At 42.7% G+C, this 23,894-nt stretch overlaps 1 protein-coding gene across 5 annotated transcripts in view; it reads right to left on the bottom strand.

Moving 5' to 3' along the window:
• Positions 1–23,638, bottom strand: part of ZNF516 (zinc finger protein 516) — a 98,749-nt gene extending 75,111 nt beyond the window's left edge. For 3 of the 5 annotated variants that reach the window (XM_068193886.1, XM_068193839.1, XM_068193848.1), the window contains exon 1: positions 23,500–23,638. The gene's annotated coding sequence lies outside the window, so the exon portion shown is untranslated. Of the gene's footprint in view, positions 1–23,135; positions 23,258–23,338; positions 23,413–23,499 lie in introns of those variants that run through there. The other 2 variants (XM_068193857.1, XM_068193866.1) reach the window with 2 other exon arrangements.
• Between the last annotated feature and the right edge of the window lie 256 nt (positions 23,639–23,894).

The following is a 23,894-nucleotide window of genomic DNA, read 5'->3' on the forward strand; positions in this document are numbered from 1 at the left end:
CCCCTTTCTGACAGAAACAGTTCATATTTGGTATCAAAATAACAGAGCATGCATAATCATGAGGACATTTCCTTAAAATCTGAGCCACTATAGCAGTGATTCAGATGAAAAAAATACTTTTCTAAAACCAGACCCATCCTTCATCTTAAGAAAAGCAATAAGAGATGAGACCAGTACCCCAACTTCAGAGGGCACAAAGTGATTTAGAAGTAGGCAAGAGCATCCTTGTTTGAAAACGTGCCTTCTTGACCTCATGCTTTGAGTAGCCCTCTTATGCCAAAAGTCATATGTCATAACCTCTCCATCAGTTAGCCTGAGCTGTAATGTTTTACTCTGATAGTATCTTGGTATAGTGAATTCCACAGGTCATATGTCTTTGAGAGGTCAGCTCATTCTGGCACCCAACCACATGATGAAGTTTCTTTTCATTCAAGCCTCGCTCCAACTCCACAGTCTCTGAACAGGCAATGCTGGGTTTGAATAGAAGTTCAATGTAGAATATTGGTGAAATAACCTGAGCCTAAAGCAATCTTTCCTCAATGACTACATTTAATTTGAAACAGATATTTTAGCCAGTTTTACCATACAGTACATTTTCTATACTTGCACATGCACAGATGCACAATACAGGCAGACAACAGAAGAGGTATAAACTGAAATTTTCAAAGCAGCTGAAGAGTCTTAGGAATGGTGTTATGGAGGTTCCTTTGAAAACTTCGGCTATGCTTTTTATAAGTCTCCTCACTGGCTTTTTTATGCAAGAGTTAATCAGAAAACTTAGTGATAAGTACTCAAGAATGCATAGCTAGAAAGGAAAAAAAAGTCTCTAGCATACAGAAGGAAAAGGAAAAAAAACAGAGGGAGGGAGGGAGGGAGGGAGGTTATAGTGTGTGTTTTTGAGGGAAGTACTTTTTGGTCTACCCTTTAGTGCATGGGAGTTCAGCAGGCTTTAACTGCTACTTTGAAAATGCCCCAATTTGTCTGCAGAGCAAACTAAAAGGTGACTGAAACCATTAAACTTCCAGGTATTACCCAGAACAACTACATAAAAGGACACAGTGAATCCTGCTTAAAATTTAATAACAAGAAGTATTTTATATTGTCTGAGGAAATCTAGGATGTCCTGAGCTTCACAGCATGTCCGTACTGTATATAACTATTTCAGGACATATTTATAACTGTTCATTCATGAATACACTTTCCTAAAATATGCAGTCTTACTATTTCCATGCTTTATTGTACATTACTAGAAAAAAAATTATCTGTTGCACATTATTCACAGTGTCCTAAAAAGGCCTGCATTTGAGAAAGCCTCATCCATCTTCTCATTCCACATAAAACCATTAAACTGCTCCAAATGGTAAAGTCATCATTTTGTAATTATAACTCTAAGGCTTTTGTGTTGTTAATTCTCCAGGAAAACTTGCACCTATGTTTTACAATAAAAGGAAAAATATAAAAAATACATCTTACTAAAGGTTTATGAATGAATCCATTGTATCACTGATGAAACATGCATAAAGCTAAAATCCGTTCTATTTCAACAGTAATTTTTTTCCTTCTACATGAACAGAAATTGACCTAAAATTATTTTCCTTTCTGAAACCAAATGCAGAGAGTGAGCTGTGCTGTAAATACAGGAATTTCAGACATCTTAAAAATAAAGGTATTAAGAATGGAAGAAAAAGTTAAGCCGTTAACTGAAATTTTACAGAACCCCCAGTTCTGCAAACACTTATGCAACAGAGTAACTTCACACACATAAATAATCTGCTTAAGTCCAGTGAGGCTACTATTATTTTCAAAATCACTCATACCTTTTGAATGTGAGTAGAATCATGACAAGTACATTTAACAAAAAACAGAATCAGAGATTTCATTGTGAAACTTGAAAATTTCTTCCAAAAAACAGTACTTAAAATATACAATCAAATTCTATTCATCTACTCCGATCAAAAATACCTATAAGATTCAGAATTATTTAAAATTAAACCTGAAATTTCACAAATGATGTGCAAACATTTTTCAAACACTTCACTGGCTCTGGAGATACTAACTAGGTTACTAATTTAGGTAAAGAATTTTCATGTCTCAGGTATCTCTACAAACCATTATGTTTAAGTGCTTGACAAGGAAAGCTTGCTTTTCCAAGTGCTTATTATTGTATTTCCCGTTGACTGCAATGGGATTTCCAAGTACTAAGCTCTTCTGACTAAGGGAATACTTAATAACAGGCCACAGGAGTGTAAATTAAGAAATCTATAATTAGGTCATCCAGATTTTACAGTTTTTACCTGAAAAACTGATTTGTGCATTGTACTAGGGATGACAAACTATCACACATACAAAAACAAGAAAACCAAACAAAACCAAACCCCTAGAAATTATGACACAGTAAAATACAAAGCACACACCCTTGCTATGAGAGAACGCCAATAAAAGACTGGAGCTTTGATCTTATTTTCAACAGTCACTCATACAATGGCAGAAATATCCTTAATCCTCCAAAATATATTCAGCCAAGACTACAAGATGCCAGTGCTTTCTCATAAGCATTAAATAAAGGATGACTTCACCTGAGAAGTCCTTTAATCCTTCCCATATTACTTTGTTGTCTAAGCACATAGCAAAAAACCCTCCTATCGTACCTCTCCCTGGATCCACGGAGAACATTCCCTACAACTTGGATGCAATGAACAGCAGTTCATTTTTTGAGTGTGGAATCAATGTTGTTAAGTGGGAATCTGGGTGGGTTTTCCTTCCCTTGTATGAATGCTTGTAACCATTATTGAATCATTTCTCATCTGCTATCTGGCATAACATCAGCATTTGCTCTTTCACCTTTGTTTCTGCTGCATCTCCACTTTCAGAACTTGCTTCCAGACTCATTTTGGAGCCACTTAGTCATAGCAGGGTGGTGAGATCATGTCTTTGGGATGCTCACTTCGTGCTACGTTAAACAAACAAACAAAAGCACACCAAACATACTTTAAAAAAAAAAAAACTCACTTCCTGATACTTTCATTGATTTTTTTTTCCTCCTAAACTTTAGGGCATTAGTGACTCAGCTCCCAAATGAAACTGATGCTGGAAAGCTGTCAGGAAACTATATTTATCTGGCAAGTTATTAAGTGTTGCAAATGTTTATGTTGTAATTTAGAGAAATTATCTGTTACCAATACTTCAGCCGTCTCAATCACTGATTTCCTAACATTACACACCCATAACCGAAAGACGGATCAATACGCATCTGATAACCACCAAACATAAACTGCTCCTTTATAGTATTGATCAGCAGCTTTTTCTACACGTGCAGTAGTTTGAGGGAGTAACAGGCACTTGGCAGTATCAACACTGTGCTGACAGAAAGAGAAACTGGCTGGCACTCATGCAACATCGTGTCAGTAGATACCACGTCCATCAAACGCTGACAGTTTGGCAGATCAGACACTCTCTGCCATAATGTCATAATGACTTCAATTTATTTCTCCACAGCACCCAAAGGCTGCGATTTTATGAGCTATCCAAGTCTCTTCTCTTCAAGAACGAGACTCTTTTGCTTTTGCAGCCTTGACAGCTTCATATATTTCCTTGAAATTTCCTAGTAGGCATAACCAGAACAGTAAGAAACACAAAGCTGTTAATTGATTCCCTCATTATTTATACAAATAACTAAAGTTTTATTTAGCAATTAGAATTTCACTCTCAAAATTCAAACAGTAGCAAGTTTCAACAACTGAAAAACAAACAAGTAAAACCCACTAGGATAGCATAAAACCCACTAGGATAGCGACTTCCTCAAGCCCAACGTCAACAGGGCTGCCGTCACTCCTAACTGAAGAGTAAGACGCCAGCGTTCAACATTCAGGAAGGTGCTTCCATGCACCAAGAGGAGGCAACAAGAGTTTCAGTCACGGATAGGTAGCAGCACAGAGACAAAGTCTAGTGCTCGCTCCTGTCCACCGTGGATGGAAGAAACCCTTGGCAGCAACGTGTGTTCAGGCACCAGTGGGAGAAAACACACATCACTGCATAAGGTCACCAAGACACTACCAGCAACTAGAAGATATACTCAGGTATTTCCTCACAGTTACTCAGATGCTGCAAGAGGGGCAATGATTGTGTCAGTCAACAGTTGAACTGAAACTGCTGTTTGAGTTTTGGCAGAAAAATGCCACACGTTCCTTAATCTGCACTGGCACTTCTAATTGAACAGGTACTTTTGTTTTCTCTGCCTTTCTACTTCCCAGCTCCCCAAGGTCTTCTCTGCTGGCCAAGACAATGACTTAAATATTTTAAATGGTCTTGAAAAGCACAGTTTGAATCTTTTCCTTTAAAACTTAACAAGTTGAACAAAAAAATGCAGCAAAACCATTCTTTTGTAAGAACAGAGAGACTCAGAATTGAGAAATCAAATCTGGGTTTCTGCATGCAATTTCTGTTTGCCACAGGAAACATTTTATTCTTGTAAAGCACAGGCAGCTAAACATACACTTCTGGTAAAGTGTAGGTAGAAAACCTACCCACCTGAAAGCGAAGACAGGGGCAAGGAGGCAGGCTTTCCACTAGAGGACTTCAAAGCACTCCTCAATGCAATCAAAAATGTCTCAACGGATCCATGGAGGTGAGCCAACACCTCCAGGCTATATCCCTGCCCTCCTGTCTCCACCTCTTCCACCCCACCCCTCCACCAGGTCTCTGTCCTCCACTGCACAGCCACTATCACAAAGATAGACACCATGACACAAGAGACAGGAGCTCCTTCTCATGGGATTCAGCTGTTCAAGAAGTCCAGCCCATTGGTCTTGAAAGAAGAGACCCACACAGCACAAGGCAGAATTTCCACCTTGCTGAAGTCTACATAAAGCAACAACACCTTTGTTGCAATTTGCAACACTGCAGTGGTTACATCCTATGTACAGGGGAAAAAATAGCTTCATCTTACCTTCAAATTTTATTTGAAAGAAAAATAAACCAACTTTTCATTCACAGTAACAGAAACAATCCAAAAGAAAAGTTTATACAAGCTACCTCATTTACACCGCAAGTGATTGTTGTATAAATAGAGTAATTTCATTTTAAATCCCCTGCTTTAGGAGACAGATCTCATTAATCTGAAGTAGGATGCAAACTCTTTTTGCTGTGCAACCAGTCCAGATTATTAGATCTCTAAGATCAGGTACTGCATGATCTAGCTCAAACATGCAGATGCCTGCTACACTGCAGGATGCCTCACCTGTCAGTAACTACAGGAAGAGTAACTAAGCACAGGACAATCAAATCTGACTGCACCCTGGTGACTGCATCCAGCTGGTCTTACCACACTTCAGCACATTTGCCAATTGCTACATCCCAACCAAATCCCTTCCTCCTCACCCTGACAAAGTTACATACTACATCTAGTGTGTTAATGATGTTTCTCAGCAGACCTGGTTTTCACCTATGTCAGTGTCACAACCACCAAAACAAACAAACAAAAAAAAAAGCACATGGATGAAATCCAAAAAGAAACCCAAAGAACCACACCTCTCAATATTGAATCAGCCACTCCATACCACACCTTTCCTGTGAAGGAAGGGGTAAGGGGTAGAGCAGGCTGAGGAACCCACTCAGGCCAGTATCTCTTGTTCACGTCACCTCTCCACAAACAGTAACAATGAAGGGTCATCTGTGTCCCCAGGTGCATATACTGATGTGCTTAAAATAATAATAAAAAAAAATAAATTAAAATACCATTTTGGTTTACCCAAAACCTTTTATACTTGAAATACCATGTCCTTGATCTGGATTGTTCTAAACCCAGTGTTTCATATCAAAAATAATCATCTCCTCCCAAATATATCAAATGTTAATATAAATTTTTGTTAAATTCATACAATTTTAATGAGGAAGAGTTAGTGTTTGTTTTTTTTTTTCAAAGAAAATTAAGTAATTCTCACTGACTTTTTCACTTTGCAACCTTTCAACCACACGCAAGAGAAGAGTTGTCTTTGCACTGACACCTGCAGTGACTCCCTCTAAGCACATATGCAAGCAGGCAGTGTCAAAACATGCTTCCTAAAGTGATGCCTGAGAGAAGTTTTTGGCCAGAAGACATCCATATAGGAGTTGCAACATGAAAACTTGCAGAGGGGAGCGGATACGCTGTCACAACAGGGTATGTGGAGCAACCAGGCAACAGGATCTCACCTATGCTATGTCAGCACTGCATTTATTAAGCCATTTTCCATTTATATAGGTTGGTATTTTAGCCTTCCTAAACCTTCTTTCACATTCTCCTCACTGCTTAGAGAAAAATCCATAGGAACAACCTTTCCTGCCTGCTTCTTCTGTTTCTGAGTTTGCACCTGCGGGTCTGCCATCCTTCAGGTACCTGGGCAGAAGCATCAGCTGGGGCCGGAGCCCTCGACCTGCAGCAAGGGTATGCTGCACACTGATATTGCATCATATGCCCAACGAGGCTTTTTAATCATCCTGATGATGACAGCTTCCCTTAGGGTAACTTCAATGGGCTGCCTCAGTCCTCTCCGACTGAGCATAAATCACAGTGGACTTGGGAAGAGTACTAAGCTCTTCAACGTCTTGAAAAACACAGCCAGTGGGGAGCTGTAAGGATGAAGACACTTTATAGATCTGAAAACTACATCTGAGCATCAAATGCTAAATCTAGTGCTCAGGGGCACTGTGGATCTCTGACACTTCCAGGAGGACACTGAATGCATAAACTTGCGGATGGATTACACGCATTACACTAATACATAAACAGTGGTTTCATGCAGTAGACAAACTGTTTCTCCTGCCATTTAACATAAACTACCTGCTTTTACACCCTAGTTAGGAACACTTCAAAAAGCAGCACTGATAGCAAAGCAATTATTTGAGTTCCAAAATTAGGCAACAGTGAATCATTGTCTCTGAAACTAAACCCCACATCGTACAGACTGACCCACATGATCAAATCTTTGCAGTCAGTTCAATAGACTTCCAAGTGGCCACCAGCATCCGCCTACAGGGATCAGTTTGCCAGACCAAGGAGGAGTGTTAAATTACAAGCTTTGTACTCATGGCATGCATGTTGATTAAATAAGTAAATAAATAAAGATCCATTTTATTAATGGCAGTATGGCAGGCCCATGCAAAAAATTCAAAACTTCTTTTAATTTTGAGCTCACTCTAATATTAGTTTAAAAAATATCAAATCAACAGCATCTTTTAATGTTTAATGAAACAGCTACACTCATCCCTGGTTAAACTCTGCCACACTGGAAAAGAATCAGAGATTAATTTAATTGAATGAATTTGGCTTTTAACCTAGACAATAAAATTTACTAGTATAAAAGCTTAAATCCCAACTGGCAATGTAAGAATGCCTTAGGGTACATTCTGCTTCTTGCCAGCACCACATATCCACTTTTAAAGCTTTAAAATAAATCTCTGACTTTTGTTTCCACATGTATAGGCATATACTATGTTTATACTACAAAAAATAAACACTGACTTGCAAGGGTTAATAATATGATGCTTGCTAATATATAACCTCAAAACTATAGCTAACTACAGATAACCAACTTCTTCAAAATTGGAAGTAGGAGAAGGAAAAAAAATTCTGCTTTTTACCAAGACAAAACAAACAGAAATACTGAATGACAACAGGATTCTGAAGTCACTCTATTGAACTGCATTATCTTTGGCATTAAGTTCATCATACACTTACTATTATTCTAGCAAGCACCTTTTTTAACAATACTTAGCTGGGTGTCTTCTGTCATACTTGAGGAATTACATGAAACAATCTCTGTTTCTAAAGCCATCATCATGACAATACTGCCTTCATTTTCCCATTAACCAGCAAGGCATGTACCATTTTCTGTTAACAGCTGACCTCTTGTTTAAACAAATACATTCAGAGCATGCAGGTCTATGTCCTATATAAACAGAGAACGAAATCCTCCCGGCCTACACCACTGAACTCTCCACAACAGTGGGTGGAGATGGCAAAGAGTTGAGGAGAATCCAGCCCACAGTGTCACGAAGGAGGCAAGAGGACAGAAGCACATCACCTTGCACTGCCATGAACACAAAATGTTCCACATCATTAGGTGCAGCCAAGGAGGCACTTGTATCTACAGGGATGCAGGTATTATGTTTGCCCGACTTTAAACACCATCAACAACAGACACTAAACAATTTAATTTTTTTCAAATCATGGCCAGGTAACACCAACACCTTTTTTTTTTCATTTTTTTGTCTTTTCTTTGTGCGTGTGCATGTATATGCCCATGCCCAGGCAATGCCAAACTTAGGGTAACTGAATCACCCTCTGGGGCCAGGCTGGGCCACCATTGCTAACACTGGCTAACTCCTACTCACAAGAAAAGTGCCTCTCAAGTCAGCGAGGCTCCTCTGATGAGTAACAAGTGCTCACTGATGTCAGTGAAGATTACCCAGTGAGGGCTTTGAAGTTGCTATTTTGTAGTGGGGGGGTATGTGTGCACATGCACAGGAGCAGACATGACTCCCTAAAAGCCATGAATTCATCATCAACCTACAAGGCAGTATGGCTTACAGTCAGAAAGTGAGATAATGACCCTATGCCATGACCGCAAGGTAGAAATAAACTGGGCGTAGGCGGTACCTACCGATACCAGGATTAACATGACTCAGGGAATACAGGGCTGAAATAAAGTATTCAAGAGACACAAAACAGATGCCATAAGCAGATCTCCTTTTGCCAGCCCAGTTCCCTGTCATCCTGCTCCACTTTCTATGCCACAGCACATAATCAGCACACCTAATACCAAGCTGTAGTCTAACGTATGGTGACGTAAATTTAAACTAATATGACCAAAGTAACTGGAGAAACATCACTAAAATGCAGAGTAACTGAGCAAGGTTTAGCCTCTGGGGTCAAGTTGATGCTATGTCCTGAAGTGATGGAATATGTATAATTTTCTGACCACTGTCTAGAAGAAATTACAATGACATTTACATGTGCAGGGGATGTGGCAACACTTCACTTCCAGTTGCACTGCTCAGGAAATACATAAAAGTAAGCTTCGTATCTTGCATATTTACTATGCCATACAGCTTTTACTAATAGGCTAAATTACCAAAACCAGAAAGATGCTGCTGCTGCTTGCAAAAGGAAAGTGTCTTTGCAATGAAAGAGAATTCCATACACAATACTCTTCTTCAGGGAAGAGAGCTGTACCCACATGATTATACCTATGCTATAATATGGCATGCTAAACCTTTTCCTCCTTGGTCACAGATCTCTTATGTGACTTGTCCATGCTACCCCACTGTAATGGACACAAAGAGAGAGGGCTACATCCTAATATTTTTCGACAGGTTAATTTCTGGAATGACCCAGGGACACTGACATTGACCACATTTCTAGGCACCCATGGTGTGATACAGAACTAGAGCCCCATGGTGTGGTTCTCCTGCAAGCCTGCGGCAGGACCAGTTTCTGCACAGAAACCAGCTGAGTCTGGAGGAGAGCAGAGGACATTTCTACCCCATCACCACACAGGCAGCCTTCAGTACCAGGAAGAATGTGGCCAAATTTTTGCCTTGCATTATGCATACACATTCAAATGCCAGATGAGGACCAAGCACCAAAGTTGGCTTCCTCCCACTGTAGTAAAATGCACAGTAAATTCAATTCTAATAACTTATTATTGTGAAGAGGACTGTGATAATTAACAGACATTTATTAGCATTTTATTTGACAGCAGATATGCTTTGGAGAACTTTAATGACCCCTTAATGGATCCATACAACCACATGTACACAGAGGAGATACAATCAAGTCCTGGAACTTATTCTTACTGTGTGTTTGTACACATCCCAGAAGAACAGCAACAGATCATCATTGTTACTGGGTGCCACCATATAACAGCTTATAATTATACTCTCTTGATAAATCATAATCTTCTGTAAGCCTAAACCGCTGACTTTGTGTCAGATAGAAACAGATGCCTGCTGTGTTCCCACGCACCTTTACCTGACCATCATGTTGTGGTTTGATGTAGAGGATGATTGTTACCATAAGGAACTGATCACAGCTACAGAAGCCTGGAAAAGGGAACTGTTGCAAGTCCTCATTTTATCTCCTTTATAATGCTAAAAACATAAAGCTACTACTTTTTAAGAGAGCAAAAACATGATACCCAGTACATTATTTGCAAAAGTCATCAGAGCTGTAGCAGTAAAAGTCACATCTAGAAAATTTGCTTTCAAGACAGATTCATGACAGTATTCACAGAAAAGACAGAGGATGAACAACAGACTTCCCAAGTGCTTTTTCTTTTCATGGCTGTTTTTGCTGACATGCATCTTTCACAAACCCAGCTAGTCCTAACAAATTCTATTCATTAACAGCAATTTATTTTTTAAGGAAGTTTGCTACCAGTGCTAAAAATTAATCAGTCTTAGGTGGCTGTTTGCATTGACAACCTCCCAACCCTTCTGTGCCAACAGCCTGTTTTCTCAGCATAGCTCAATCCTTCTCACGGGCCCCTTGCAACACCTGGATCATTCCTGTTTTCATTCTGAATACAAACCTGCTCCACTTCATATTCCTCCTCCAAAAACTCTCATGCTCAGCATGCCACATCCTCCCACTCATCCCAAGTCTCTGCTACCTTCAAGTTTTGAGTGCTGACACCAGCTCAAGTTCAGAAGTGTGCAACAGCCAGGAAAAAGGGACTGCAGAGCAAAGTACGCCTGGGGGACAAGAGACAGGAAAGGAGTCTACAATAATCAGAGATTTGTGCAGTAGAACCAAGTCTGAAGTCCCTTCAAGAAACTACACAGAAGAAAAATTCAGTTACCTCACACACATGCAAACACGTGCGCTCAGCCAACCTCCTCTTCTTCTCTTTAACATCTCCTCTCTATAACCACCACCACTCTAATTTCTTCCAGGGCTCCTTGTTGACAAAGCAGGACTACACAAGCTAAGCCCCACAAAGAACACCAGGCTTCTCCCATATACTGCTCCTACACAGCTCTGCACACACTCCATCTCATTCTGGTGCTGCCGCAGGGTGGCAGAGACCACCTAGCAGACCAATGCCACAGGAAATAAATCAAATCTCAGTCAGACCCCATTAACACATCCCAGACAGCGACATCCAGCAACACTGTACAGGGACATGATGACATGGGGAGCTCCAGCCACCACTTCAGCCTCACCACTCATGAAGAAAAGCATCACCAAAGGGCAATGATTCTTTTACTACCTTAACGCAGATAACTACAGATTCCTGCCATGGTGATTTCTGATGAAAGACAGACACCCACCTTCAGAAACGCAGCGTTCCTAGGTACAGGAGAAAGTAGTTCTCCACCTTCAACAGTCTTCCTGGACACCCACAGCTCCTTCAAATACGCACTTCCTCCTCCTTATTTCTGTATGATCTTGTTACAGTCTTTTTTCCTTTAAGGCTCAATACACCCTATATTCTTCTCCTCCAGCTTTTGCCATGCCTGCTGCTTGCACCAGCTCTTCATCACTTCTGAGCAAAGAGACCGACACTAATGCCAGACATGAAACGGCTGAGAGATCTTTACAAGTGAACCAGCTCATATTGGCATAGCTCCGCTAATGCCCAATGCAAGGTGTAATTACCTCACTTGTGGGTGGAATTACACAAGGAGTAATTCTGGTTACCTGGTCTTCAATAAACTTGACAGAGCTGCTGTAAGATTCCACAAGAATTGAGTTATGCTAGGGAAAATCCATTAGACCCTAACAGCATGGGAGGAAAACAGGAAGGACTGTGTGAAGAGCATTTTTATTATTTGTCTGCAAAATTATTTTCCTACATTCACATACTGCTATACCTACATAGATATTCTCTTTTTAAAATTAGATTAAAGTTCAAAACTTCATTTTGCATATTAGAATGAGAAACTGAGATTTTAGCCCTTCAAAGACTTATCTTCTTCAAAGTATAAAACACAATGGATAAAGCAGAATAAACTGTGTGTTTAAGAAAACAAAAATCTGTCTCATGTCTAGCATCTTCTTAGCTGACAGACTCTCAAGTCTCATCATCTTGTCCTTTTTCTTACATGTTGAAGAGAGTTTAGTTTTAGAGATAGTGTTCTTCTTCCATAGGGATCACAGATGACAGACTGTACTAAGTGATGAGGTTTTTTTCCTGTTCAGAGGAAGTACCAACTCAGAGGGCAGCATTCCCAATCCCATTGAGCCAACAGAACAGCTTTAGGCTCCCTACACACTCCAGAGTAACCTGCGCCAGTGTGCAAGCTGAACTGCAGTAGAAAATACTTAAGCCAAAATTCATACAAATTTCTTGACCTTGTCACTGCTCTTGGGCTGCTCATCCTTCATCAAGTCTATTATGCTCTCTCTCCCATCCTCCAGGAGCACAAAACTCACAGGAGAGCCACATTAAGCAGCTGGCTGTCTTCCTTTTCAGTCTGGTGATAGAAGCCTTGATCCTTGGATATCAGTCTTAGAACCTGCAGGAAGCTTGGACAAGCTTTCTGCAAGGACAGAAGAAAACCTAGTTTTTAGAAGGGTAAGGGATTAGCTTGATCTCTTACATCTCAAGGTCCCCATTTCCTTCCCTTTGGCTGGCCTGCCAGATCAGCCAGTCCCCAGAGGATTCTTTTTAAGCTTGTACCATCCACTCCTCTAACAAACCAAGTCAGCATTTCTCTTCTTGAACTTCTTGTTCTCTCCCTTATCTTCTGTCAGAGCCAAGGACACAAAAACAATTACAGGTCTCTCCACCAATCTTGTGCAGAGCTCTACATCTAGCTAAAAAGCTGCAGAAATGTTCACCTGCTATTTCATTGCATTTGACTTAGCAAGTACTGAAAAGCCAAATAAATGTCACTATGCTATCTCAAGCTGTACATCAGGACAAGGTAGCAAAGAGCGTTAAAGTCACAGCATCTCCTGAATTACATAGCAGAAGATAAGAGTAATATCTAAAGGGTTCCAACACGGGTGCCATCTTTTTATCCCCCAGAGGGAATGCCCTGGTTTGCAACTCTATGCCTAGCTCAGACCTGTGTGTGATCTGCAATAAACAAGAGGCAGTTAGGGGATTTTGCTATGCAGAGGTACACACAGTTTGTTTGCAAGTTAGATCAGGACACACAAAAGCCATCAGTCTGTTGCACAGGCTGCACGTCATAAACATTGTTGTGAGTAAGAAAAGCCCTGCGTTCTGCACTGAAACAGAAGACACAACAGCAGGCAATTCAGCAGCAGGCATTTGAAATTTTGTTAGTGGCCTGCATGAATTTCACAGATTACTGTTTTGTACAATTTTGCAGACTTTTAACAAGCCAAACTACCCCTTTACAACACCGAGGCCCCTTAGACATCTACTTCAGAATATAAAAATCTGAGTGGAAAGGCTGCCCACAATCTAGAAACCACTTTTGAGCTCCAGACACCCTCCTTCTAACTGCATGAAACTCTGACACAAAATATTAGCAATCCTCGCCTTTTGCACTGCTTACTTTTGTGATGGTAACCTATAATCTCTAATCAACCTAGAAAATAAATGACCGATAAACCAATCTGCTTGTAACCCCATTAACAGATTCTGGCTTCAGTATCAACAGGGTAATTTGCTGAGACTATTTTTAATCCCAACTGCTAAACCATTAATCCCACGATTTCCACATAGTATTTCCACCAGCCCCCAAATTTACTCAAGGTTACCAACAATTTTGCAACTCATTAAAAAGAAGATAAATAAATAAATAACATTTGCAAATATACACCTCCTGGCACAGGAGAACTGACAGACTCCGATTACTTGGTTGATCCCGTTAAAGTCATTACTTTCTAATTGGAAAGAGTCATTTAGAAGCAAAGCTGTGTGTCTGGCATGTCACTTGACACCTGGTATGTACCACTCATGATAAGATGAACTCTCCAATATGCTTGCCACAATGAAAAGAAGTGGGTTATTTCATCATACCACTGATAGTCACAGCTCTCTACTAAAATCTTTTCTAATTTAATGGGACCGAGGTTATCAACATAAATTGTCATGTTTTCTCTAACTGGCATTAAATACTCTCCAACTATCATTATTAATGTCAATATAATTAGGCATTGAAGATCACAGCATTCATTATTGAGGTAAAATTTATCTGGAGGGAAAGAAAAAAAGAGACAAACTGAGCAAATCTAATTAAAATAAGTATTTATAGATTTCATACAGCTTTTCTCTTTAATGATGAAAACATGTCTTTAGAAAAGGTCTTAAAATAAGGATTCACAGAGCCATCAAAAACTGCACCAAGAAAGCATTGTGTTAATCAGCTAAAGGTACAGTTATACACAGGATGTTGCAAAGGGACTGCTGTGATAATACACGAGCCTGGTAGTTTATCCAAGGATGTATCAACATGCTAGTACAACAATCTGGAAGACAGACCCTCGGTTTCACATAAGCAGCTACACACAGGAGGAAAAGCTGTATTTAGTGTTGGAAGGGTGGTGTTTAATGCTCCTTTCAACTTCTATAAATTATAACGTCAGCTATTCCTAATTGGTAAACATTAGTATTCAAACACCACATTGAAATTAGAAGCTTAGCAGTTTTCTGGTACACTTACAGACTCTTCACACAAACACATGAATAACCTTGTTGAAATATTTTCGAGTCCCAAGGTTAAAAGAAATTACTTTAAGAGACAGATGGTGAGCAACTGGTACCTCAGAGAGGAGTGCCACCGACTTTTGAAAGTTCTCACGCAACGCTCCGTATGGGGCTAACTCATATTTACTGCACACTTTGGGACTTTGTCTCAGCTCCTGAAACTCCAAAGACGTGCATAGATAGGATGGCAGAGGGGAAATAAAGCCTAAAATACAACTCCCAGGGAAATCCAAATCCAAAGGGAAAATAAGATATCTTATTTCCCTAACTGCATAGTTTAAGTCAGTCCTTAAGTTGCCTGATTCATAGTTTTATCATACTTGTGGCTGCCAATACTGCTACCAGCTCACCAATGCAGGTGCCTCACAGTCTACCACAAAGGCAGCCAGAATGCATCCATTAGAATAGACAACTAAGCGACCTCTGTGTAAAGACTGGGGGGGGGGGGGGGGGAGAGAGAGAAAGACTTTGCAAGCACATACTCAACCATCAAAAGAGGAGCTCTAGTTTCAGCCAGCAGAGACTGTAACACCTCGCCCAGCAATCCTTTACAACACACCGTGCCACTGGCTATTGTTCATAACTCTTCCCGCAAACCATTTCAACATTCAGAGAGTGACTATTTCTTAAGGAAATTATTTCATAAAGGAAAAATATTGCTTACTCATGAACCTGGTATCATTTTAACAGTGAGGCAAAAGAACTACAGATAATTGCATTGCACAATCCTAAATGCATCTTTTGTTGTACTAGATTTCAGAAAAAGAACATTCTGAAACACTGAAATAAATCAGAGAATAAATGTGACTTGTTGTCAGCTAATACAATATGGGTTAAATGCTACCATATGGTGAGTGCGCACACGTTACCCTTTTAAAAACAAAGAACATGGCTAATTTCATTCCCAAATCTATTTTTAAATAAGTAAACGTGACCATTTTAAAATTAGGCTACAATTGTGACTAGAACACCTCAATTTCCACCAGCTTCTCTTCCTCTTTCTTTACTGAAAACTAACACCACTTCCCTGCTCACCATCTTTTTAAAAAAGACAAGGAAAAATTACTATTCAGTCAGCTTTACCCCCATAATAAGCTAACACAAGCATTTCTATGCAGCATAAAAATAGTGACGAGCCAACTCACCGTTCTTCCTTTATTATACCTGCCGGAAAAGCAAAGCATGCATGCGTGTGTGTCTGTGTGTGTGTGCAGTACATTAAAACTCACTGACACATGATCCGGTTTTCAGCAAACACTCACAACAGGACCTGCCCGACAGACACAGCTCTCATTTTCTCTGCACCCCCCAGCATGTACTGACACATACAGTTTCAGTACACTCCCAGCCAAAAAAGAAAAAAAAAAGAAAAAAAGGAAAAAAAAACCCAACGGAAACACGTATGAAATACACATAGGGTAGCTGAAGTGGATGCTGTTGGTTTGAAAATTGTCTGTCTAGCTGCTGTGCTATTTGTTTTTATCATTATACTATAAATGAAACATGTCAGGAGTCTAAAAATAGCTACAAATTGTAATTACATACGCTTTGTAGTTTTTATTTTACTTTGAAAAGAAGATTAAAAGCTAGATAATTTTAGAAACCAGCCTTAAAGATTTAGGGAGCCACAAAATTCTTCTACTTTTCAATTTGAAGTACACTGCTGGAACGCATTTCCTTTGGGACATAAATACGACAGCCCCAACATGGAGAAGCAAGCTCCCAACACCACACAGTAAAATGGCAAGAAAGAAAAAGGAGAAGAGTAGACAAAGGAAAAAGTAATTTCTTAGAGATTCTAAGAGTGCTCTGATTACGGATGTAATACTATAAGCTTTAATTAGGTGCTAAGTGCTGTGTGCTAAATTCATCCCCACATCCAGTGCTGTAAATTCAGAGCCACCCTACTAAAGTTACCTTGGGTTTACCACAACAGTACAACAGTAATGCCAGGCCTACAGCTTCTGCAACAACCCATAATGAAATGTGGATTTTGTTGAACAAGCGTTGAGCAACACAATATCCTGTTGATAAAAATTTAATTCTTTTCCATAAGCATTCGCTTAAATGAAAGGTTAGCAAAAATGAATTTTAAGTAGTCCTCAGAACGCAAGCAGTCTTGAATCCACAGAAAAGAACCTTTGTTCTTCCATGACTTGAAACTGTTTATAGACCAGTCTTCAGCAGCCCCTGTCCCAGTGTCCCTGCCATGGACACCATGAGCAGTGTTAGCTCACAACTTGGGAGTGGTAAATAAACAACTTATCTTACAGCAGATATGTGCTACTGCTATGAGACCTGCTAGAACTCACTAGGCAATAAATTGTTTGGTAGCAACTTGAGAAATGCAAGTTCTGTCCATCCGTGCGCTAATTTAATCTCGGAACACACACTTAATACTCCATGATCCTTTGCACAAGCACTGTTGCCATAATGCAGTTTCAGGAATGCAAGGAGAAACCGCTAACACCAAGTGTGCAACAACGCTGATGGGCCTCTCCAGGTAATCAAGATGTAAACAACATCAAAAAATGAACAACCAGCTTTGAGTAATCATCACACCAAAAAAAAGAGAGCTTGCTGGCTTCAAATGGCAAAGCAGGTTCAGCAGATCAAGAGACGAAACATTTGCTGACTAACAGTTAGGTAATGAAAGTAAACATTTGTAATGAAGTCATCATCCTAATGAAAGCCTAAGTGGCAGCGTTAACTACCTGGACCATAATCCACTCACAAGATTTAATGTGGGCTCACTAACATAGTATTTACTAGAATCGTTCCTGCTGGAAAAGACGAGGAAGTCCCACTTACTTTTAACACAGAAGTGACAACCAAGAAATATTGCTATCTGTTAAGTCATCCTAAATCCTGAGTACAGTACAGAATTTCTGTGCAGTTATAGTGGGTAACTGAAAAACAGAATTTTGCCTTCAGTGTCTGAGTCAGAACAGCTTTATTCTAGCACTGAAGTGTATAAATATTTGCAGCATGTAAGATGTCTGCTTTGAAAAAGCAACATTGCTCCAAGTTTCAAATATTTATTTTGTAGATATCTAATCAAATAAATGTGACTTTTTTCTTTTTTTTTTTTTTTTGCCACTCTGTGATTAGGTATCTGGATTAAGCTTATAGCTAGAGGTAAAAAAATGACCAATTTGAAGTTTTAGTTGATTAATTGCCAATATAATTAAGGATTTCAGATATGCATATAAACTGTAATTCCACCCAGAATCACCCTCATGCAACTCCCAGTGGTCAATGGGAGTGGAAAGGTGCTCATTATGGGTCAGCAGTGGATTCATAAGCAACAAGTCTATTTTTAGGATGGTTGTACATGCTCTTATCCAACTAAAGAACATCACATGGTTTTGAAAAACAGCAGTAAGTCCATTTCTCCTTTCTGTGCAGAAATCCAATGCCCATTCAGTCTTAAAAGGTATGTATCTATAAATTCATACTTGCATCTCAAAAACTTAAAACAGGCACTTTTCTTGCGAAATTTGCAAGCTTGGACAAGTTGCTCCCTGCAAAATGCAATCACTTTGCATTTCAGCTTTCTATTTTGATGACTTTAAGAAACAGCATAGTCAAACCCAGATTTCCAGTTTAAGCACACATATACAGACTTCATCACTGGTCTCTTCGAAAGCTTATGCACTGGATCATTCTGCATACTGCATGTAACCCAGAGAAGTCCTGTAAGTTCTTGGCACGAACTGAAGCCTTTGCAGAAGTTAGGCTTTTCAAAGCTGACAGGTTTTGGATCTTATTAAATATAGGTACCCTTCATTAGATGAGACCTCAGCACAGAAGTCATCAGATCTTAATCACAGAGAACTATAGCTAGGTGACTATAGATAACTTTAAATATAGGTAACTGTAGACAGATAATACTTATTGGTAATTATAAAAATATATATAATATATAAAACTATATAAGACAATAATTATAAGCAACTACAGATAACTCTTTAAGTCACCTGCACACAAAGACCTTAGCCAAAAAATCCCAATAAACAGACTGCCCAAAGTTCTCAAAAGTTGGTGAGTTCACCATTTCTATGAGGATACTCTTCTAGGCTGCCCCCACTGGTGTAAGCACCCACAGCAGGGTGCATTTTAAAGGTTATGCGTTTTTCAGTCAACTGAAGCCAACAGCCCAGCTTCTGAAGGTGATCCGTAAGATGTTAAGACATAAACATCCTCCTTTGCTAAAATGACAATCAATTCAACAGGCAGAGATTCAGAACAATGGCACAATCGTTTCCAACCCCTTCAATGAACGCTTCTGTACTGATAATTGCTATTATTAAATCTTGGTGACAGCATGATACTATGACCAATTATAAAATCATAATATGAACCTATTTTTTAAAGTAAATACATTAGTCATTGCCACAGGAAAACTTTAATCTACAAAATGTTGCTCCATTCTAGGCAGATAAGAGTTATTGAGGGCACTTGCAAGTAACAGTAGGTAGATTTCATCCTAGTGATGTAAACTCTTTTCTATGATGCACAGAGAAAAATAGTCGTTCGCATTCATGGAGGGACTAAAACATAATTTGTCTGGTACAGGAGTTTAGAAGGTCGTGCTAAGCTTAGATAGGTGCTGTGCTGACAAGACCACTCCTCTCTTTAAACATGTTTTAGATCATTCCTTAGGACAATGTCATTCTCACTGATGCTTTATTTTTTCTCTCCTTTATGTAAGCACTATCTTTGCATATCAATCTAAGAGTTTAGAGGAACGGCTATAATGGCCTACTGTTCACACAGACTCCACAGTACTTATCACTAACTAGGTGTCACTTCAACACCACTCAGCTTTATAGGAACTAAAGGCTTGAAAACAAACCCCAGGCAAGAATTTCCAGAGATAACTAAAAACCACTTTACACCAGGAGCTAGTAAAGGTGTGCTTGCGCCAGTAACACAGAGCCCCACGCAAATTACTTTATTATACAGAGTTCACTTAAGATGGCTATGGCAGCTGCTCTTGTGAAACTGAAGATGTCTCCTGGAATATCTGCACCTTGATACTAATTACACCACAGGTGCCCCTATGAAACTTCAGCTTCCAGTTTCAACAGGGGAAAGCTCCAAAAACCACTGTACCCACCCTGGTGGGACAAAGCTGGGGTGCACAGAGTAGCAGATGACCAGGCTGATGATGGTGGGTTTGCTGTGACAGAAGTGAAGGACACTTTGGCAGAGAAACAAAGCAACAACATTCACTGACAGACAACTCCTCCAGCCAGCTGCCACGGACAAACTACTACAGCAAAACTACCAACATACTCCCCACCGACATGAAACTTTTGTTCTCATCAGCAACACCCCTCCCTGGCACTGCTCCCCCCCTAAAACAGCCAACATCTCTGCCAATGCTGTTATTTATGGCCCACTGGCAGCAGCCAGCCTGGGGGGTAAGTACATGCACTACTTCCCACACGTGCCCACAGGACACAGCCACAAACACGGGGGCAGGAGCGCACACACACACACACACCTGAAGCACGCAATGAAGCATTCCCCCACCCCGCAGCCATGTGAGCCTCATTCTGCCGTGCATACACACCCCCAGCAGGACCTACAGGCACACACATCTGGCTCCCATGCAGCAATGCAACATACCCCATCCCTGCCCTGCATCTGTGCCCACACACTCCTATCCACCTGCCGCAACACCCTCCTGGCCCTGCATGCACCTGCCCGGCATGCAGCACCCAGCTCCCCAGCATGTACGCGCACACACTCCCCCCAGCCCCATCCATACATTCTCGCAGGGCTGACAGGGGGCAGCTGAAGGTCACTGCCCTGCCACAGGGTCAGCATCCTCCTGCTTGGTCCAGGACACACAAGGCCTTAAAGCACCGCTGGAAAGCAATGGTCAAAAATCAGGACACACAGCCCATCTCACAAAATAAAATTCTCGGCTATCATCCCACCCACACTCCATGCTCGGGGATGGAGGCACAAGGGAAATCTGACAGAAGATTTTGAAAACGATTCCCCCTCCCAACTCCCAAATCAAAATCAACCCATATTATGCCACTCAGCTTTTGCTTAAAATTACGCTTTTTTTTTTTTTTTTTTTTTTTTTTTGGGGAGGGGGGCTGGTGGGGGGAGAAGCCAACGAAATACACGGTTGCCAAGTCGAGTTAATGAAAAACCCTTTGGCTGTTAACTCATTTAGTGCAGCAAGCATGAAATAAAGTCCGTGGCATGGGGCCAAAGCGCAGCGGCCCTTCGCCGGGCCGGCTCCTGGGACCTCTCCCCGGCCGCTGAGGAGCCGGCCCTGAGCACGGCGCCCAGCCACCAGTTTTGGGGAGAGACTCTCCAGAAACCGGCGAATCCGCCTCAAAATAATAAAAATGTTAAAATAAACCCCACAAAAATCAAAATACCGATGGCCCCGCCAGGCCCGACGAGCTTTTCCATAAAGGCACTTTTGCCCCCACTTCCAAAAAAAAGCCGGATCCCAGGGCTGCGGGGGGAACGGCGAGGGGACAGCAGGAACGAGGCCGGGCCGGGGGTGCGCTTAGGGCAGGGCAGGGCAGCAGGAAGGCGGCGGCACGGCGGCTCCCCGTCCCACCTCGCCGCGCCCCGACACCCCGGGGCCGAGCGGAGCGGGGCCGGGCCGGGCGGCGGCGGGGGGCGGGCCCGCGGGCTAGGGCCGCCCCGGCAAGGCGGGGCTGCCGGCGGGCGGGGGCTCGGCTCGGCGTCCGCCCGGCCCCATTCCCCCCAGCCCCCCCTTACCGCGGCACCCCCCGCGTCCCTCCCCGCCGCGGAAACTTCTCCGATCGCGGGGAGAGTTCGGCTCCCCAGCCGGAGAAGACGCTGGGTGCGAGCGGGGGAGCAGCGACGAGCGCCCAGCGATGGGGAGCGAGGGGAGGAGGAAGAGGAGGAGGCGGCGAGAGAGTTGCGCCTCTCCCCAAAAAGGGACTTTGACCCCGCACCGCTCCCCGGCGGACCGCGAATTACATATTTTTGTCACAGGTCGGATCCTAACGCACGTCGACACAGCGTCTAATTTATGAGTTCATCAGCCTAATTTCATTATTTAATCATGCGCCCAGCAATCGTGTTTCCTTAAGAAAGGACTGACCTATTTTTGGCTGGAGATAAACGATCATGTTAACAGATGTTAATCTTGTAATCTGTTTTTCCTGTAAGCACTTCGCATACCCGAGTTTCAGACATTAAAAAAAATTTTTTTGAAAAATCTTGCCCAAACGACTTGACGTCATGATTCAGTTCTTATTAAAAAAAAAAAAAATCTCGCAGTGGTTTCAAAGACATTAAATCTTTTTCACTTTATAAATGCTGATTTGTTCTGCCTCAACTCCCACAGGCTTTTATTTGCATTTCAAATTCCACAGGTTACACCAGTCGCCTTTTCAGAAAATGTACACCCAACAATAAGGCAGCAAATGCGGGGGGGGGGGGGGGGGGGAGGGGAACCCTGCATCTGGATTAAATAAAGAACAGAATTAATGTTTCGAAAATAGTCCGTGCAAAATGATATTTGCACGTCCAGTAACCGAGCGCCTCCGTATCTATAGGGGTAATGTAAAGGATAAGCTGTGGGCACACACAATGTGCATTCCCCAGAAGATCCCTGTCTGCTGATGGGAGCTTATTAACGCTCCTAATAAATGGTGCTGACTCCAAACCGACACTTTTCGGCTTAAAACACTGGGTTTGTCTCCAGCAGCTAATTGCAGAGGTTAGCTGGTTTGAGGGGAAAAACAACGGCCGGCTGTCATGCTCCACACGCCTCCCCACACGTAGTGCCAGTTTTAGCACCCCACCTTCTTTCCCTCATAGCAAAGTTTACCCATCCAAACTTTCCTCAACTTGCCCAAGTGCTTAATTCGCATTAGGATCGCGACTCGGCGCTATGCTAATAATCACCGAAGATAGTAATGGGGGGAGGGAGGGAGGGACGAGGAGGAGGAAAGCTTTTATAGCACAAAATGTCTGGAACTGCATTATTTCTATTCTTCTTTTCTCTCCCTCCCTCCCTATCTCTCTCCCCTTCCTTCCCTCCTCTCGATCCCCCCTCTTTTTTTTTTTTTTTTTTAACATGTACATTAAACTCCCTGCCTCCCTCCCCCCACCCCACCCGCATCAAACGGGCTATTTTTCCTCTTCTGGAAATAATCGCTACGGAGACATTGTCCTCCGAGTCCTCCTCGCTGTCTATATGTGAGTAATTGTTTTCTCTGCCCGCCCACCCCCAACTTCCTTTGATAAACTGTGTACTTCTCTAACGGGGATCACGCAGCGACCGACTCGCCACGGAACCGAGAGCGACTCCCAAACAAGGGGGACACAGCCCCACATCGGGCATTTCACGCACACGCTGGATCAATATTAGCGGGGGTGGGGGGAGAAAGGGGGGGAACAACCCACTGTTAATAATTGAAGTGGCTACTCGGGGCTCGACGACCCATCACCCACGTTCTTCAGCCGAAGCTTTTTACTTTAAAGTGCGGCAATTTGTTCTTTGTCTCTTAATGGATTAATATCGCAATCCGCCTCCCCTCAACGCCCCTGACGGAGCGTACAAAGCCAAAAGGCTGCCGGAGCCCGCAGGGCTCCCCCACCCCCCGGCACCACCACTGCAGCAAACCCGACCTCCTCGCGGAACAGCGCAAAGTTACCATTTTGGAGCTGCTCCGATGACCGGGGGGACAGTCCCCGTACCCGGGAGGAGGCGCGAAGTTCAGGGTTTTTTGTTTTTTGTTTTTTTTTTCTTCCCCCAGGAGCACAGCCCGAGGACCCCCCGCTCCCCGGGCCATTCCCCCGCCCCGCCGCCCCTCACCTCCTGCGCGGCCGGCGGCGGCAGCGTTCGGGGAAGGGCGCGCCGAGCCGCTCTGAAGGTGAAACCACGCGCCGCATGCGAGCGGCGCCGCGCTGCACATGATCCGCCGAGCGGCTCCACTGGCGCGGGGGGGGCGGCCCCGCCGGCCCCCGCCGCGCCCGCGCCCGCGCACCGCCCCCGCCGCGCCCGCGCCCCGCCCGCGCCCCGCCCGCCCCGCCGCCGCCGCCGCCGCCGCCGCCGCCGCCGCCCGTCCCCCGGCGGTCGCGCTGCTGTGGCCGGTGCCGAGCCCGCACGCACACGCCGGGGACCATTGTCTGCGCGGGGCAAAGTTGGGGCGCGGGTGCCGCCGCCCCCGCCGCTGCGGGAGAGCGGGAGGAGGAAGGCGAGCGCCGCGT

Source organism: Anomalospiza imberbis, chromosome 1 (genome assembly GCF_031753505.1).
Source record: "Anomalospiza imberbis isolate Cuckoo-Finch-1a 21T00152 chromosome 1, ASM3175350v1, whole genome shotgun sequence".
In the NCBI taxonomy this organism is placed as follows: Eukaryota; Metazoa; Chordata; class Aves; order Passeriformes; family Viduidae; genus Anomalospiza; species Anomalospiza imberbis.